Here is a 22,249-nt window from a genome sequence, read left to right as displayed (position 1 = left end):
CATCACAATGCTCCATGACCCTTGGCATCACAGTACTCCATTACATTTGTCATCACAATCCTCCATGACACTTGGCATCACAATGCTCCCTGCCATTATCATCACATTGGACCATGACATATGTCATCACAATGCTCCCTGAAAACTTTCTCCACAATACACCATGAACTTGTCATCACAAGGTTCCATGGTCTTATCATTACAATGCGCTATGCCCACTGTCATCACAATAATCCATGAAAATTGTCAGACCAATGCTCCATTCCCCTGTCATAACAATGCTCCATGCCCTTGTCATCACAATCCTCCATGACCCTTGTCATCACATTTTCCGTGACTCCAGTCTTCACAATGCTTCATGATCTTTGTCATCAAAATGGTCCATGCCCTCATCATCACAATGCTCTGTGACCTTTGTCACCACTATGCTCCATGAACTTTTCATCGCAATGCACTCTGAAACTTGTCATCACAATGCTCCATGGGCATGTCAGCACAATGCTCCATGACCCATGTCATCACAATGTGCAATGCTATTGTCATCGCAATGCTCCACAACCTCGTCATCACAATGCTCCATAAAAATTTTCATCACAATGCTCCAGGCACTTCTCCTCAAAATGCTCTCTCACCACTGATATCACAATGTTCCATCACTAGTCATCACAATACACCCTCATGCCTGTCATCACAATGTTCCATGACCCGTGTCATCACAATGCTACATGACTTCTAACCTCACAGTGTTCCACGACATTGTCATCACAAGGCTCCTTCACCCTTGTCATCACAATGCTCCAAGAACACTGTAATCACAATGATCCATGTCCTTGTCATCAGAAGCTCCATGATGCATGTCATCAGAATGCTCCATTGCCTTCTCATCACAATACTCCATGCCCTTGCCATCACAATGCTCGAAGACCCCTGTAATCACAATGCTCCATGCCCCTTTTCATCTCAATGCTCCATGAACATTGTCTTCACAATGCACAATGACCATCACCATAATGTTTCATGATATTGTCATCACAATGAAATCAAAATGCTCCATGAACTCTCTCATCACAATGCTCCGAACCCTTGTTATCACAATGTTCCATGCCCTTGTCATCAGATTGCCCCATGATGCTCGTCATCACAGTTATCCATTGGCTTCACATCAAAATGCTCCTTGACCTTTGTCATCACAATGCTCAATACACTTGTCATCACAATGCTCCATGGCCCTTGTTGTCAGTATGCTGCTTGAACACTGTCATGTCAAGTCTCCATGCCATTTTCATCACAATGATCCATTCCCATTTCATCACAATTTCCCTAGATCCCTGTAATCACAGTTCTCCATGCCTTTGCCATCACAAAGCTCCATGACACAGGCCATCAGAATTCTCCATGGCTTTCTCATCACAATGCTCCATGCCCTTGTCATCACAATGCTCCAAGACAACTGTAATCACAATGATCCACGCCCCTTTTCATCACAATATTCTATGAGATTTTTCATTACAAGGTTTCATGATCTTTTATTCACAATGCTCCAGGACCTTGTCATCACAAGGCTCCATTCCCTTGTCATCACAATTCTCCATGAATCCTGTCATCACAATACTCCATGAACATGTTCAGCCCCATGCTCCATGACCTTCTCATCACAATGCTCCATGACCCCTGTCACCTCAACACTCCATGACCAATGACAACACAATGATCTGGGAAACTTGTCATCAAAATGCTCCATGGCCCCTGACATCACAGTGTTCCATAACCCCTGTCATCCCAATTCTCCAAAATCCCTGTAAACTCAATGCTCCATGCACTTGTCATCACAAAGCTCCATGACGCATTTCATAAGAATATTCCACGGCCTTGTCATCACAATGCTCCTAGACCCCTGTAATCACAATGCTACATGCCACTTTTCATCTGAATGCTCCATGAAGCTTGTCATCACAAGGTTACATGCTCTTGTCATCACAATTCTCCATGCACTTGTCATCGCAATGCTTCTTAACCCTTGCATTGAAAGCTCTGTGCGCTTGTCATCACAGTGCTTCACGACCTTGTCATCAAAAGTCTCAATGGCCCTTGTCATCACAATGCTCCATGCCGTGGTCATCACAATGCCATTACTTTTTTCATCACAATCCTCCATGACACTTGGCGTCACAATGTTCCATGTCATTGTCATCAAAATGGACACTGACATATGTCATCACAATACTCCCTGACACCTGTCTTCACAATAATCCATGACCTTGTCATCACAATGATCCAAAGCCTTGTCATCACAATGCTCCAAGACACCTGTAATCACAAAGCTCCATGCCCCTTTTCATCTCAATGCTCAATGAACCCTGTCATCACAATGCACCATGCCCATCATCATAATGCTTCAGGCTATTGTCATCAAAATGAAATCAAAATGCTCCATGACCTCTGTCATCACAATTCTCCAAACCCTTGTGATCACAATGTGCCATAACACTTGTCATCACAACGCTCCATGACACTTGTCATCAACATTATCCGTGGACTTCTCATCACAATCCTCCGTGCCTTTGTCATCACAAAGCTCCATGACGCACGTCATCAGAATCCTACATGACCTTCTCATCACAGTGCTCCATGCCCTTGTCATCACCATGCTCCAAGACCCCTGTAATCACAATGCTTCATGCCCTTTTTCATCAGATTGTTCCATGAGACATTTCATCCCAAGGCTCTATGGTCTTTTCATCACAATGCTCCATTCCATTGTCATCATAACGCTCCATTCCTTTGTCATCACAATGTTCCATGACACCTGTCATCACAATACTCCTTGAATATTATCAGCCCAATGCTCCGTGACCTTCTGATCACAATGGTCCATGCCCACTGACATCACAATGCTCCATGAAACCTGACAAAACAATGAGCCGAGACTCTTGTCATTAAAATTCTCCATGACCACTGTCATCCCAATGCTCCATTAAACCTGTAATCACAATGAACCGTGACACCAGTCATCAGAGTGCTCCATGACAATTGTCAACCCGATGCTCCATGCCTTTGTCATCAAAATGCTACATGACCTTGTCATCACAATGCTCCATGCGCTTGTCATTGCTGTCCTCCATGAACTTTCAGATCAAATTGCTTCTTGCCCTTGTCATAACAATGCTCCATGTCCCTTGAAATCAAAAAGATCCATGATCGCTGTCATCACAATGCTCCAAACCCTTGTGGTCACAATGTTCCATAACACGTGTCATTACAAAGTTCCATGATTACTGTCATCACAATACTTCATGCCCTTGTCATCCCAATGCTCCATGACGTTTGTCATCACAATGCTCAGTACACTTGTCATCACAATGCTCCCTGACACTTGTCTTGAAAATGCTCCTTGACCCCTGTCGTGAAAAGTCTCCAAGCCTTTTTCATCACAATGATCCATGCCTTTATAATCGCAATTCTCCATGCCCTTGTCATCACAAAGCTCCATGACACTTGTCATCAAAATGCTCGATGCACTTCTCATCACAATGCTCCATGCACTTCTCATTACAATCCTCCATGACCCATGTATCACAGTGTCCCGTGCCCTTGTCATCACAATGCTCCGTGCCCACTCTCATCACAATAATCCATGAAAAATTTCAGACCAGTGCTCCATGACCTTATCATCAAAATGCTCCAATACCCCTATGATAACAATGCTCCATGACCCCTGCCATTACAATGTTCCACGGCATTGTCATCACATGGCTCCATGACCCTTGCCGTTACAATGCTCCAAGACCCCTCTAATCACAATGCTCCATGCCCTTGTCATCACAAAGCTCCATGACGCATGCCATCAGAATGCTCCATTTCCTTCTCATCACAATGCTCCATTCACCTGTCATCACAATGTTCCAATACACCTGTAAACACAATGTTCCATGCCAATTTTCATCTCAATGAAACATGAAACCTCTCATCAAAAGGCACCATGCCCATCATTATAATGTTTCATCCTATTGTCATCACAATGAAATCAAAATTCTCAATGATCTCTGTCATCACAGTGCTCCAAAACCTTGTGATCATAATGTTCCATAACACTTGTCATTACAGCGCCTCATGACGCTCGTCATCACAATTACCCATGGTCTTATCATCACAAAGCTCCATGACCTTTGACATCACAATGCTCAATACAGTTGTCATCACAACACTCCCTGACACGTGCCATCAGGAAGCTCCTTGAACCCTGTCATGACAAGGCTCCATGTCTTTTTCATCACAATGATCCATTCCTTTTCATCCTAATGCTCCAAGACCCCTGTAAGCAAAATTCTCCATGCCGTTGTCATCAAAAAGCTCCATGACGCATGTCATCAGAATGCTCCATGGACTTCTCATCACAATGCTCCATGACTTTTTCATCACAATGCTCCAAGAACCCTGTAATCACAATGTCCACGCAACTTTTCATCAGAATGCTCCATTAGACTTGCCATCACAATGCTCCATGGTCTACTGATCACAATGCTCCAGGACCTTGTCATCACAATGCTCCTTTCCCGTTTCATCACAATGCTCAATGGACACTGTCATCACTATACTCCATGAACATTTTCAGCCCAATGCTCCATGACCTTCTCCTCACAATGCTGCATGACCCCTGTAATCAAAATGCGCCATGACCACTGTCATCACAACGCTTCATGTCCCCTGACACACAATGATCCGGGACTCTTGTCAACAAAATGCTCCATGACACTTGTCATCACAATGTTCCATGTATTTGTCATCAAAATGCTCTATGACCGTTTGCATCACAATGATCTAAGCCCTTGTCATCCCAATATTCCATGACACCTGTAACCACAATATTCCGTGACGCATGTCATCGCAGAGCTCCATGACACTTGTCATCACGATGATCAATGCATTTGTCAGCAAAAGGCTACATGACTTAGTCATCACATTGCTCCATGCACGTTTCGTCACAATGTTCCAAGCCATTATCATCACAATACTCCAAAAGCTTGACATAACAATGCTCCATGACTCCTGTCATCACAATGTTCCATGGCACTTGTCATCACAATGCTCCTTGCCCCTTGTCATTACAGTTTTCCTTGACGCTCGTCATCACAATTATCCATGGTATGCTCATCACCATACTCCACTGTCTTGCCATCACAATGCTCCATGCCCTGGTCACCACAATGCTCCAAGCCATTGTCATTAAAATCCTCCATGATACCTGACATCACAATGCTGCATGCAATTGTCATCACAATGGACCATGAATTATGTCATCACAATGCTAACTGACACATGTCTTCACAGTACTCCAAGCCCTTGTAATCCCAAGGCACCATGCCAACTGTCATCACAATAATCCATGAAACTTGTCAGACCAATCCTCCTTGCCCCAGTCATCATAATGCTCCATGACCTTGTGATCAAAATGCTCCATGACCCCTGTCATCACATTGATCCGTGACTCCAGTCATTACAATGCTTCATGACCTTTGTTATGACAATGGTCCATCCTTTTGTCATCACAATGCTCTGTGACATTTGTCACCACAATGCTCTATGAACTTTTCATCACAATGCTCCATGAAACGTGTCAACACAATGCTCCGTGACTCCAGTCTTCACAATGATTCATGAACTTTGTCATCACAATGGTCCATGCCCTCGACATCACAAGGCTTTGTGACCGTTGTCATCACATTGCTCCATGAAACTTTCATCACAATGCTCCATGACCCCAGTTATCACAATGCTCCATGCCTTTGTCAGCACAATGCTCCATGCAATTGTCATCACTATACTCCATTACCATTGCCATCACATTCCTCCATTACCATTGTCATCACAATCCTCCATGAACCTTTGGATCACATTGCTACATGCCCGTGTCATCACAATGCTCCATGCTTCTTGAAATCAAAATGATCTTTTTCCTCTCTCATCACAATGCTTGATAAACCTTGTCATCACAATGCTCCATGCACTTCTCATCAAAATGCTCTCTCACCACTGATTTCACAATGTTCCATCACTAGTCATCACAATACACCCTCACCACTGTCATCACAATGTTCCATGACCACCGTCATCACAATGCTACATGCACTTATCATCACAATGCTCCATGACCCATGACATCACAATGTTCAATAACCCTGTCATCAAAATGCTCCATGACCCTTTTCATCACAATTCTCCATGACCACTGACATCACAATGTTCCATAACAACTGTCATAAAAATGTTCCATGACTCTTTTCATCAAATTGCTCCATATCCCTGGTACCACAATACTCCCTGCCCTCCTCATCACAATTCACCACACACCTGTGATCAAAATACTTCATGACCTTTGGCATCACAAAGCTCCATGACCTTTGGCATCAAAATGCTCCATGCCATTGTCATCACAGTGCTCCATGAAACCTCTCATCACATTGCTCCATGCCCTTGTCATCACAAGGGTTCATGGTCATCTCATCACAATGTTCCAGGCCCTTGTCATCACAATGTTCCATTCCCTTGGCTTCACTAGGCTCCATGACAATTGTCATCACAATACTCCATGAACATTTTCAGCCCAATGCTCCATGACCTTCTCATCATAATGCTCCATGACACATGTTGTGACAATGCTCCATAACCACTGACATCACAACGCTCTATGACCCATGACAACACAATGATCCGGGATTCTTTTCATCAAAATGCTCCAAGACCAATGTTTTCAGAATTATCCTTGCACTTGTCAGCCCAATGTTCCACAATACCTGTTATCACAAAGCTCCATGACGCTTTATATCACAGTGCTCTTTGACCATTGTCATCACACGTCTCCATGCCTTTTTCATCAAAATGCTACATGACCTTGTCATCACATTGTTCCATGTGCTTGTCATCACAATGCTCCAAGCCCTTGTCATCACAATTCTCCATGACCACTGGTATCACAATGCTCCATGCAATTGTCATCACAATGGACCATGAAATATGTCAACACAATGCTAACTGAAACCTGTCTTAACCGTACTCCATGCCCTTGTAATCCCAATGTGCTATGACCACTGTCATCACAATAATCCATGAAACTTGTCAGACCAATGCTCCATGTCCCTGTCATCACAATGCTTCATGCACTTGTCATCACAATGCTTCATGACTTTTATCATCACAATGTTCAATACAGTTGTCATCACAATGCTCCCTGACTCTTGTCGTCAGAATGATCCTTCAACACTGTCATGAAAAGGCTCCATGCATTTTTCTTCACAATGCTCTATACACTTTTCATCACAATGTTCCATTCCATTGTCCTCACAATTCTCCTCAAGCTTGTTATCAGTATGCTCCTTGACCCTTGTCATCACAATGCTACGTGAACCCAGTCTTCACAATTCTACATGACCACTGTCATGACAAAGCTTCATGACCACTGACAACACAATGATTCAGGATTCTTGTCATCAAAATTATCCATGCCCTTGTCATCCCAATGCTCCATGACACCTGTAATCACAATGTTCTGTGACGCCTGTCATCACAGTGTTCCATGACACTTGTCTTCACAATGATCCATGCTCCTTGAAATCACAATGATCCATGACCTTAGTCATCACAATGCTCAATACACTTGTCATCACAATGCTCCCTGACACTTGTCGTCAAAATGCTCCATGAACACTGTCATGAAAAGGCTCCATGCCTTTTTCATCACAATGCTCCATGCCCTTTTCATCACAATGCTCCATGCCATTGTCATCACAATACTCCACAACCTTGTCATCAGAATGCTTCATGAACCTTGTCATCAAAATGCTCCATGACCCCTGTCATCACAGTGCTCCATGACACCTGTCATCACAATGCTCCATGCCCTTGTCATTACAGTGTTCCTTGAGGCTCATCATCACAATCATCCATGGTTTCTCATTACCATGCTCCACGGTATTGCCATCACAGTGCTCCATGCCCTGGTCATCACAATGCTCCAAGTGCCTTGTCATCACAATGTTCCATAACCACTGTCATCAAAATGTTCCATGGCCCTTTTCATCAAATTGCTCCGTGACCCTGTCATCACAATGATCCCTGCATTACTCATCACATGGCACAATGCCCTTGTCATCAAAATGCTCCATGATTTTCTCATCACAAATCTCCATGACCGTTGGCATCACAATACTCCATGCCATTGTCATCACAATGCTCCATGAAACCGGTCTTCATATTGCTCCATGCCTTTGTCATCACAATGCTCCATTCCTTGGTCATCACAATGCTCCATGACCGCTCTCATAACAATACTCCATGAATATTTTCAAACCAATGCTCCATGACCTTCTCATCATAATGCACCATGAAACTTGTTGTCACAGTGCTCCATAACAACTATCATCTCAACGCTCCATGACCCCTGACAACACAATGATCCGGGACTTTTGTCATCAAAATGCTCAATGACACTTTTCATCACAATGATCTGGACCTTCTCAGCACAATGCTCAATGAACCCTGTAATCACAATGCTCCGTGATGCTTGTCATCACAGTGATCCATGACACTTGTCATCTCAATGCTCCATGCATTTGTCAGCAAAATGCTACATGAACTTTTCATCACAAAGCTCCGTGCACTTGTCATCACAATCTTCCATGAACCTTGGGATCACATTGCTTTATCCCCTTGTCATCACAATGCTCCATGCTCCTTGAAATCAAAATGATCCATGACGTCTGTTATCACCATGCTCCAAACCCTTATGATCACAATGTTCCATAACACTTGTCATCACAAGGCTCCATAATGCCTGTCATCACAATATTCCATGACGTTGTCATCACAATGCTCCATGACTTTTATCATCACAATGCTCAATACACTTATCATCACAATGCTCCCTGACTCTTGTCATCACAATGATCCTTGAACACTGTCATGAAAAGGCTCGATGCCATTTTCTTCACAATGCTCCATGCACTGCTCATCACAATGCTCCATGCCATTGTCATCACAATTCTCCACAAGCTTCTCATCACAATGCTCCATGACTCCTGTCATCACAATGCTCCATGACTCTGCTCATCATAATGCTCCTTGCTCCTAGTCATTACAGTGCTCCATGACGCTCGTCCTCACAATTATCCATGGTCTTCTCATCAACATGCTCCACGGTCATGCCATCACAATGCTCCATGCCCTGGTCATCACAAAGCTCCAAGCCCTTGTCATCACAGTCCTACATGACACCTGGCAACACAGTGCTCCATGCAATTGTCATCACAATGGACCATGAAATATGACATCACAATGCTAACTGAAAACTATCTTCACAGAACTCCATGCCCTTGTAATCCCAATGCACCATGCCCACTGTCATCACAATAATCCATGTAATTTGGCAGAACAATGCTCCATGCCCCTGTCATCACAAGGCTCCATGCCCTTGTCATCAAAATGCTCCATGACCCCTGTCATCCAATGCTCTGTGACAGCAGTCATTACAATGCTTCATGACTTTGTCATCACAATGGACCATGCTTTTGTCAACACAGGGCTCTGTGACATTTGTCACCACAATGCTCCATGAACTTTTCATCACAATGCTCCGTGACCCCTGTCAACACAGTGCTCCGTGACCCCATTCATCAAAATAATTCATGAACTTTTTCATCAAAATTGTCCATGCCCCTGTCATCACAAAGTTTTGTGACTTTTGTTACCACAATGTTCCATGAACTTTTCATCACAATGCTCCATGACCCCAGTCATCACAATGCTCCATGCCTTTGTCAGCAAAATGCTCCATGCGATTGTCATCACAATACTCTATTACCATTGCCATCACAATCCTCTATTACCATTGACATCACAATCCTCCATGAAACTTGGGATCACATTGCTTCATGCCCTTGTCATCACAATGCTTCATGCTACTTGTAATCAAAATGATCCATAAACTCTCTCATCACAATGCTCCAAACCCTTTTGGTCACAATGTTCCATAACATTTGTCATCACAATGCTCCATGATGCCTGTCATCACAATACTCCATGCCCTTGTCATCACAATGTTCCATGACTTTTATAATCACAATATTCAATACATTTGTCATCACAAGGCTCCTTGACACTTGTCATCAGTATGCTCCATGAACCCAGTCATGAAAGGCCCCATGCCTTTTTCATCACGGTGCTACATGACCTTCTCATCACAATGCTCCATGCGTTTGTCATTGCAGTCCTGCATGAAATTTGGGATCACATTGTTTCATGCCCTTGTCATAGCAATGCTCCATGTCACTTGAAATCAAAAAGATCCATGACCTCTTTCATCACAATGCTCCAAACCCTTGTGGTCACAGTGTTCCATAACACTTGTCATCACAAAGTTCTATGATTACTGTCATCACAATACTCCATGCCCTTATCATCCCAATGCTCCATGACCATTGTCATCACAATGCTCAATACACTTGTCATCACAATGCTACCTGACACTTGTCTTGAAAATGCTCCTTGACCTCTGTCGTGAAAAGTCTCCATGCATTTTTCATCACAATGATCCATGCCTTTGTAATCGCAATGTTCCATGCCCTTGTCATCACAAAGCTTCATGACACGTGTCATCAAAATGCTCGATGCCCTTCTCATCACAATGGTCCATGCCCTTGTCATTACAATCCTCCATGACCCATGTATCACAGTGTTCCATGCCCTTGTCATCACAATGCTCCATGCCCACTCTCATCACAATAATCCATGAAAGTTTTCAGACCAATGCTCCATGGCCTTATCATCAAAATGCTCCATTACACCTGTGATAACAATGCTCCATGACCGCTGCCATCACAATGTTCCACGGCATTGTCATCACATGGCTCCATGACCCTTGTCCTTACAATGCTCCAAGACCCCTCTAATCACAATGCTCCATGCCCTTGTCATCATAAAGCTCCATGACACATGTCATCAGAATGCTCCATTTCCTTCTCCTCACAATGTTCCATGCCCTTTTCATCACAATGTTCCAAGACACCTGTAAACACAATGCTCCATGCCCGTTTTCATCTCAATTATCCTGAACCCTCTCATCAAAAGGCACCAAGCCCATCATCATAATGCTTCATCCTATTGTCATCGCAATGAAATCAGTATTCTCCATGACCTCTGTCATCACAATGCTCCAAAACCTTGTGATCACAATGTTCCATAACACTTACCATTACAGCGCCCCATGACACTCATCATCACAATTACCCATGGTCTTATCATCACAATGCTCCATGACTTTTGTCATCACAATGCTCAATACAGTTGTCATCACAACGCTCCCTGACACGTGCCATCAGTATGCTCCTTGAACCCTGTCATGACAAGGCTCCATGTCTTTTTCATCACAATGATCCATTCATTTTCATGCTAATGCTCCAAGACCCCTGTAATCAAAATTCTCCCTGCCCTTGTCGTCAAAAAGCTCCATGACACATGCCATGAGTATGCTCCATGGAATTCTCATCACAAAGCTCCATGACTTTGTCAACACAATGCTCCAAGAACCCTGTAGTCACAATTCTCAATGCACATTTTCATGAGAATGCTCCATGAGACTTGTCATCACAAGGCTCCATGGTCTACTTATCACAATGCTCCTTTCTCTTTTCATCACAATGCTCCATGAAACCTGTCATCACAATACTCCATGAACATTTTCAGCCCAATGCTCCATGACATTCTCATCACAATTCTCCATGACCCCTGTCATCGAAATGCTCCATGACCACTTTCATCACAATGCTTCATGTCCCCTGACACAATGATCCGGGACTCTTGTCACCAAAATGCTCCATGAGATTTGTCATCACAATGTTTCCTGCATTTGACAAAAAAATGCTCCATGACACTTTGCATCACAATGATCAAAGCCCTTGTCATCCCAAACCTCCATGACACCTGTAATCACACTGTTCCCTGACGCCTGTCATCACAGAGCTCCATGACACTTGTCATCACGATGCTCCATGCATTTGTCAGGAAAAGGCTACATGACATTGTCATCACAATGCTCCATGCACTTTTCATCACAATGCTCCATGCCATTGTCATCACAATACACCACAAGCTTGTCATCACAATGCTTCATGACTCCTGTTATCATAATGCTCGATGACACTTGTCATCACAATGCTCCTTGCCCCTTGTCATTACAGTGCTCCATGATGCTCGTCATCACAATTATCCATGGTCTGCTCATCACCATTCTCCACTGTCTTGCCATCACAATACTCCATGCCCTGTCATCACAATGCTCCAAGCCATTGTCATTACAATCCTCCATGACACCTGGCATCACAATGCTCCATGCAATTGTCATCACAATGGACCATGAAATATGTCATAACAATGCTAACTGACACATGTCTTCACAGTACTCCATGCCCTAGTAATCCCAATGTGCCATGCCCACTGTCATCACAATAATCCATGAAACTTGTCAGACCAATGCACCATGACCCTGTCATCACAATACTCCATGCACTGGTCATCAAAAAGCTCGATGACCCCTGTCATCACAATGCTCTATGAATCCAGTCATTACAATGCCTCATGACCTTTGTCATCACAATGGTCCATGCTTTTGTCATCAAAAGGCTCTGTGACATTTGTCACCACAATGCTCCATGAACTTTTCATCACAATGCTCTGTGACCCCTATCAACACGATGCTCCATGACTCCAGTCTTCACAGTGCTTCCTGAAATTTGTCATCACAATGGTCCATGCCCCCGTCATCACAAGGCTTTGTGACCTTTGTCACCACAAAGCTCCATGAAATTTCATCACAATGCTCCATGACCCCAGTCATCACAAGGCTCCATGCCTTTGTCAGCACAATGTTCCATGCGATTGTCATCACAATACTCCATTACCATTGCCATCACAATCCTCCATTACCATTGTCATCACAATCCTCCATGAACCTTGGGATCGCATTGCTTCATGCCCTTGTCATCACAATCCTCCATGTTTCTTGAAATCAAAATGATCCTATACCTCTGTCATCACAATGCTCCATAAACCTTGTCATCACAATGCTCCATGCACTTCTCAACAAAATGCTCTCTCACCACTGATATCACAATGTTCCATCACTAGTAATCACAATACTTCTTCACCACTGTCATCACAATGTTCCATGACCCCAGTCATCACAATGCTACATGCACTTATCATCACAATGCTCCATGACACATGACATCACAATGTTCCATAACCCTGTCACCAAAATGCTCCATGACCCTTTTCATCACAATTCTGCATGACCACTGACATCACAATGTTCCATAACCAATGTCATCAAAATGTTCCATGACTCTTTTCATCAACTTGCTCCATGACCCTGTGACCACAATACTCCCTGCCCTACTCATCACAATGCACCACGCCCTTGTCATCAAAATGCTCCATGACCTTTGTCATCACAAAGATCCATGACCTTTGGCATCACAATGCTCCATGCCGGTGTCATAACAGTGCTCCATGAATCCTTTCATCACATTGCTCTATGCCCTTGTCATCACAAGGCTTCATGGTCTTGTCATCACAATGTTCCATTCCCTTGGCTTCACAATGATCCATGACAACTGTCATCACAATACTCCATGAACAGTTTCAGCCCAATGCTCCATGACCTTCTCATCATAATGCTCCATGACACATGTCGTGACAATGCTCCATAACCACTGTCATCACAACACCCCATGACCCCTGACAACACAATGATCCGGGACTCTTTTCAGCAAAATGCTCCATGTCCATTGTTATCACAATTATCCTTGCACTTGTCAGCCCAATGCTCCATGAGCCCTGTAATCACAAAGCTCTGTGACGCTTTTCATCACAGTGCTCCGTGACCATTGTCATCACACTTCTCCATGCATTTGCCATCAAAATGCTACATGACCTTGTCATCACAATGCTCCATTACCATTGTCATCACAATCCTCCATGAAATTTGGGATCACATTGCTTCATGCCCTTGTCATCTCAATGCTCCATGCACCTTGAAATCTAAATGATCCATGACTTCTCTCATCACAATGCTCCAAACTCTTGTGTTCACAATGTTCCATAACACTTGTCATCACAACGTTCCATGATGACTGTCATCACAATACTCCATGCCCTTGTCATCAAAATGCTCCATGACTTTGTCTTCACAATGCTCAATACACTTGTCATCACAATAATCCCTGACACTTGTCGTCAGAGTGCTCCTTGAATCCTGTCATGAAAAGGCTCCATGCCTTTTTCATCACAATGCTCCATGCTATTGTCATACAGTCCTCCATGAACCTTGGGATCACATTGCTTCATACACTTGTCATCAAAATTATCATTTTGATTGTCATATCAATGTTCCATTATCATTGTCCTCAAAATACTCCATTACCATTGTTATCACACTCCTCCATGATACTTGGGATCACATTGCTTCATGCCATTGTCATCACAATGCTCCATGCTCCTTGAAAACAAAATCATCCATGACCTCTGTCATCCAATGCTGCAAACCGTTGATCACAATGTTCCATAACACTTGTCATCACAATGTTCCATGATGCCTGTCATCACAATACGTCATGCACTGGTCATTAAAATGCTCCATGACTTTGTCATCACAATGCTCCCTGACACTTGTCATCAGAATGCTCCTTGCATCCTGTCAGGAAAAGCCTCCATGCCTTTTTCATTGCAATGCTCCATGCCTTTTTCATCACAATGCTCCATGGCATTGTCATCACAATACTCCAAAAGCTTGTCATCAGAAAGCTCCATGACCCTTGGCATCACAATGCTCCATGACCCCAGTCATCACAATGCTCTATGCCCTTGGCATTACAGTGCTCCATGAGTCTCATCATCACCATCATCCATGGTTTCTCATCACCATGCTCCACAGTATTGCCATCACAGTGCTCCATGCCCTGGTCATCACAATGCTCCAAGTCCCTTGTCATCACAATTCTCCAGGTCCTTGTCATCACAATGCTCCATGACACTTATTATCACAACGTTACATGCTTTTGTCATCAAAATTCTCCATGCATTTGTCATCACAATGCTCCATGACACTTCTCATATTCAGCTCCATGCGCTTGAGATCACAATGCTTCACGAACTTGCCATCAAATACTCAATGGCCCTTATCGTCACAATGCTCCATGACCTTGTCATCATAATGCTCCAAGCACTTGTCATCACAATCCTCCATGACACCTGGCATCACAATGTTTCATGCAATTGTCATCACAATGGATCATGACATATGTCAAAACAATGATAACTGACACATGTCTTCAAAATACTCCATGAAGTTGTCATCACAATGCTCCATGTCCTTGTCATCACAATGTGCCATGCCCACTCTCATCAAAATAATCCATGAAACTTTCAGAATAATGCTCCTTCCCCTGTCATCAAAATGTTCCATGCCTTTGTCATCAAAATGCTCCATAACCACATTCATCAAAATGCTCCATGACTCCAGTCATCACAATGCTACATGTCCTTTGTCATCGCAGTGGTCCATGCTCTCATCATTACAAGGCTCTGTGACTTTGTCACCACAATGGTCCATGAATTTTTCATCACAATGTTTCATGACCACTGTCATCACAATGCTCTGTGACTCCAGTCATCACAATGCTTCATGACTTTGTCATCACAATGTTCTCTGCCCCTTGTCATCACAATGTTCCGTGCCTTTGTCAGCACAATGCTCCATAACACTTCTCATCACAATACTCCATGCGCTTGTCAGCACAATGCTCCATGACACATGTAATCACAATGTGCCATGCGCTTGTCATCAAAATGCTCTCTCACTAATAATATAACAATGTTCCATCATTAGTCAACACAGTACTCCCACACCCCTCTCATCACAATATTCCATGACCACTGTCATCACAATGCTACATGCCCTTATCATCACAATGCTCCTTGACCCCTGACATCACAATGTTCCATAACCCGTGACATCAAAATGCTCCATGACCCTTTTCATCAAAAGCTCCACGACGCTGTCGTCACAATGCTCCCTGCATTTCTCGTCACAATGCACAATGCCCTTGTCATCAAAATTCTCCATGACTTTGTCAAAACTGAGCTCGATGACCGTAGACATCACAGTGCTCCATGCCATTGTCATCACAATGCTCCAAGAACCCTCTCATCATATTGCTCCATGCCCTTCTCATCACAATGCTCCATTCCCTTGTCATCACAATGCTCCAAGTACCCTGTTATCACAATACTCCATGAATATTTTCAGCCCAATGCTCCATCACCTTCTCATCATAATGCTCGTGACCCTTGTGGTCACAATGCTCCATAACCAATGTCATCACAGCGCTCCATGACCCCTGACAACTCAATGATCCGGGATGATTTTCATCAAAATGCTCCACACACTTGTCATCACCATCATCTTGCCCTTGTCAGCCCAATGATCCACGACCCCTGTAATCACAATACTTCGTGTAGCTTGTCATCACAGGGCTCCGTGACATTTGTCATCACAATTCTCAATGCTTTGTCAGGAAAATGCTACATGAACTTGTCATCATAATTCTCCATGTGCATGTCATCACAATGCTCCATGTTCCTTGAAATCAATATGATCCATGACCTCTGTCATCACAATGCTCCAAACTCTTGAGAGCACAATGTTCAATAACACTGGTCATCACAATGCTGCATGATGCTTGTCATCACCATACTCCATGACCTTATCATCACAATGATTCATGACCATTTTCATCTCAATGATCAATACACTTGTCATAACAATTCTCACTGACACTTGTCATCAGAATGCTAATGGAACGCTTTCTTGAAAAGTCTCCATGCCATTTTCTTCACAATGCTCCATGCTCTTTTGTTCACAATGCTCCATGTCATTGTCATAACACACTCCACAAGCTTGTCATCAGAATGCCCCTTTACCTTTGTCATCCCAATGCTCCATGACCCCTGTAATCACAAGGCCCCATGACACCTGTCCTCACAATGCTCCTTGCCACTTGTCATTACAGTGCTCCATCACGCTCATCACCACAATTATCCATGGTCTTCTCATCACAATGTTCCATGCCATGGAAATCACACTGCTCCATGTCACATGTCATCACAATTCTCCACATCCTTGTCATCACAATTGTCCATGACACTTTTCATCACAATGTTACATGCTCTTGTCATCACAATTCTCCATGCACGTGTCTTGGCAATGCTCCATGACACCTGTCATAGCAAGCTCGATTTACTTGTCATCACAATGCTTCACGAACTTGTCATCAAAATACTCAGTGGCACTTGTCATGACAATGCTCAATGCCCTTGTCATCACAATGATCCAAGACCTTGCCATCACAATCCCCCATGACACCTGGCCTCACAATATTCCCTGCAATTGTCATCACAATGGTCCATGACATATATCATCACAATGCTAACTGACATCTGTCTTCACAATAATCTGTGACCTTGTCATCACAAGGCTCCATGCCCTTATCATCACAATACGCCATGCCCACTGTCATCACAATAATCCTTGAAATATGTCAGACCAATGCTTCATGTCCCTGTCATCACAATGCTCCATTCCCTTGTCATCACAATGCACCATGGCCCCTGTCATCACAATGCTCCTTGACTCCAGTCATCACAATGCTTCATAAAATTTGTCATCACAATGGTCCACGCCCTCATCATCAGGAGGCTCTGTTACAAATGTCACCACAATACTCCATGAACTTTTCATCACAATGCTCTCTGGCATTGGTCATCACAGTGTCCCATGCCTTTGGCAGCACAATGATCCATGACCCATGTCATCACAATGCGCCATGCACTTGTCATCACAATGTTCCACAACCTTGTCACCACCATGCTCCATAAACCTTGTCAACACAATGCTCCATGCACTTCTCATCAAAATGCGCTCTCACCACAGATCTCACAAGGTTCCAATAATAGTCATCACAGTACAACCTCACCCAAGTTGTCACAATGTTCCATTACCCCTGTCATCACAATGTTACTAGCCCTTATCATCACAATGCTCCATGACACCTAACATCAAAATGTTCCATAACCCCTGTCATCAAAATGCTCTATGACCCTTTTCTTCACAAGGATCCTTGACCCCTTACTTCACAATGTTCCCTAAATTCTGTCAACAAAATGTTCCATGTCCCTTTTCATCAAATGGCTCCATGATCATATCATCACAATGCTCTCTGCCTTACTAATCACAATACACCACGCCCTTTTCATCAAAATGCTCCATAACATTTGTCATCAAAAAGCTCTATGACACTTGCCATCAAAATGCTCCATGCCATTGTCATCACATTCATCCATAAACACTCTCATCACATTGCTCAATGTCCTTATCATCACAAAGCTCTATGACGCTTGTCATCACAGTGCTCGATGCCCTTCTCATCACAATGCTCCATGCCCTTTTCATTACAATCATCCATGACCCATGTATCATAGTGTTCTGTGGCCTTGTCATCACAATGATCCTTGCCCTCTCTCATCCCAGTAAGATATGAAAGTTTTCAGACCAATGCTCCATGCACTTGCCATCACAAGTCTCCTTTACCCCTGTCATAACAATGCTCCATGACCCTTGCCATTACAGTGTTCCACGGCCTTCTCATCACAATGCGCCAAAATCCATGTAATCACAATGCTCCATGCACTTGTCATCACAAAGCTCCATGACGCATGTCATCATAATGCTCCATGGCCTTCGCATTACAATGCTCACTGCTCTTGTCATCACAATTCTCCAAGACCAATTTAATCACAATACTCCATGCTGCTCTTCATCTGAATGCTCCATGAACACTGTCATCAAAATGCACCATGCCCATCATCATAATATTTCATGCTATTGTCATCACAATGAAATCAAAATGCTCCATGACGTCTGTCATCACAATGCTCCAAACCCTTTAGATCACAATATCCCAGAACACTTGTCATAACAATGCACAATGATGCTTGCCATCAAAATTATCCATGGTCTTCACAGCACAATGCTCCATGACATTTGTCATCACAATGCTCAACACACTTGTCATCACAATGCTCCCTAACACTTGTCGTAATATGCTCCTTGAATGCTGTCATGAGAAGGCTCAATGCCTTTTTCATCACAATGATCCATGCCTTTTTCATCACAATGATCCATGCCCCCTCTAATCACAATGCTCCATGCACTTGTCATCACAAAGCTCCCTGACGCATGTCATCAGATGTTCCATGGCCTTCTCATCACAATGCTCCACGCCCTTGTCATCCCATTGCTCCATGACCCTTGAAATCACAATGCTCCGTGACGTTTGTCATCACAGTGCCCTGTGACCCTTGTCATCACAATGCTCCATTTCTTTGTCAGCAAAATGCTACATGGACTTGTCATCACAATGCTCCATGATCTTAGTCATCACAATGCACAATACACTTTTAATCACAATGCTCCCAGACACTTGTCCTCAGAATGCTCCGTGAACTCTGTCATGAAAATCCTCCATGCCTTTTTCATCACAAGGCTCCATGCCCTTTTCATCAAAATGCTCCATGCCTTTGTCATCACAATACTCCACAAGCTTCTCATCAGAATGCTCCATGGCCCTTTGGATCATAATGCTCCATGATCCCTGTCATCACAATGCTCCATGACACCTGTCATCACAATGGCTCATGTCCCTTGTCATTACAGTGCTCCATGACGCTCGTCACCACAATTATCCATGGTCTTCTCATCACAATGCTCCTCGGTCTTGCCATCACAATGCTCCATGCCCTGGTCATCGCAATTCTCCATGTGTCTTGTCATCACAAATCTCCACGTCCTTGTCATCACAATGCACCATGACACTTCTCATCACAATGTTACAGCCTCTTGTCATCACAATTCTCCATGCACTTGTCATCACAATGCTCCATGACCCCTGTCATAGAAACCTCCATGTGCTTGTCATCAAAATACTTCACGACTTTGTCATCAAAATTCTCAATGGTCCTTGTCATGAGAATTCTGCATGCCCTTGTCATCACAATGCTCCAAGCCCTTGCCATCAAAATGCTCCGTTACATTTGTCATCACAAACCTCCATGACACTTGGCATCACAATGCTCCATGTCATTGTCATCACAATGGATCATGACATATATCATCACAATGGCCCCAAACACCTCTCTTCACAGTACTCTCTGACCTTGTCATCACAAGGCTCCATGACCTTGTCATCACAATGTGCCATGCCCACTGTCATCACAATAATCCATGAAACTTGTCAGAACAATGCTCCATGCCCTTTTCATCACAATGCCCCATGACCCCAGTCATCACAATGCTCCGTGACTAAAGTCATCTCAATGCTGCATGACCATTGCCATCACAATGGTCTATGCACTCTTCATAACAAAGCTCTGTGACATTGGTTACCAGAATGCTCCATGAACTTTTCATCACAATGCTCTGTGACCTTTGTTATCACAGTGCTCCATGCCTTTGTCAGCACCATGCTCCATGACCCTTGTCATCACAATGCTCCATGCACTTACAATCAAATTGTTCTCTCACCACTGATATCACAATGTTTTATCACTTGTCATCAAAATAAACCCTCACTCCTGTCATCACAATGTTCCATGACATTTATCATCACAATGCTACATTCCCTTATCATCACAATGCTCCATGACTCCTGACATCACAATGTTCCATAACCCCTGTCATCAAAACGCTCCATGACCCTTGTCATCACAATGCTTCATAACCCCTGACATCACAATGTTCCATAACCACTGTCACCAAAATGTTCCATCTTCCTATTCATCCAATTGCTCCATGACACTGTCATCACAATGCTCCCTGCCCTTCTCATCACAATGGACCACGCCCTGTTTATCAAAATGCTCCATGACATATGTCATCACAAAGCTTCATGACCCTTGTCATCACAATGCTCCATGCCATTGTCATCACATTGTTCCATGAAAAATCTCAGCACTTTGTTCCATGCCTTTGTCATCACAAAGTTCAAAGACGCTTGTCATCACAATGCTCGATGCTCTTCTCAGCACAGTATTCCATGACCTTGTCATTACAATCCTCCATGACCCATTTATCACAGTGTTCCTAGCCCTTGTCATCACAATGCTCCATGCCCACTCTCATCACAATAATCCACGAAACATTTCAGACCAATGATCCATGACCTTGTCATCACACTGCTCCATTAACCCTGTCATAACAATGCTCCATGACCCCTGCCATCACAATGTTCCACGGCCTGGTCATCACAATGCTCCAAAACCCTGTAATCACAGGGCTTCATGCCCATTTTCATCTCAATGCTCCATGAACCCTGTCATCACAATGCACCATGCCCATCTTCATAATGCTTCATACTACTGGCATCACAATGAAAGCAAAATGCTCCATGACCTCTGTCATCACAATGCTCCATACCCTTTTGATCACAATTTTCCATAACACTTGTGATCACAACGCCCCATGACACTCGTCATCACATTTATTCATGGTCTTCTCATCACAATGCTCCATGACCTTTGTCATCACAATTCTCAATACACTTGTCATCACAATGCTCCCTGACACTTGTCGTCAGTGTGCTCCTTGAAACATGCCCCGAAAAGGCTCCATGCCTTTTTCATCACAATGATTCACGCCCTTTCCATCACAATGCTCTAAGACAGCTGTAGTCAAAATTTACCATGCCCTTGTTATCACAATCCCCATGGCCCATGTCATCAGACTGCTCCATGGCCTTCTCATCACAATGCTCCATGTGTTGTCATACCAATGCTCCATGACCCATGTAATCACAATGCTCCATGAACCTTGTCATCACAATGCTCCATTCACTTGTCATCCCAATGTTCCATGAACACTCTCAACACATTGCTCCATGCCCTTATCATCAAAAAGCTCCATGACGCTTGATCTCACAATGCTCGATGCTCTTCTCATCACAATGCTCCCTGCCCTTGTCATTCCAATCCTCCTTGACCCATGTATCACAGTGTTCGGTGCCCTTGTCATCAAAACGATCCATGCCCACTCTCATCCCAATAATTCATGAAATATTTCACACCAGTGTTCCATGCCCTTGTCATCACA

This window comes from Mesoplodon bidens (genome assembly GCF_964165515.1).
Source record: "Mesoplodon bidens genome assembly, contig: HAP1_SCAFFOLD_164, whole genome shotgun sequence".
NCBI classification, from domain to species: Eukaryota; Metazoa; Chordata; class Mammalia; order Artiodactyla; family Ziphiidae; genus Mesoplodon; species Mesoplodon bidens.
Note: the sequence above shows the minus strand (reverse complement) of the source record.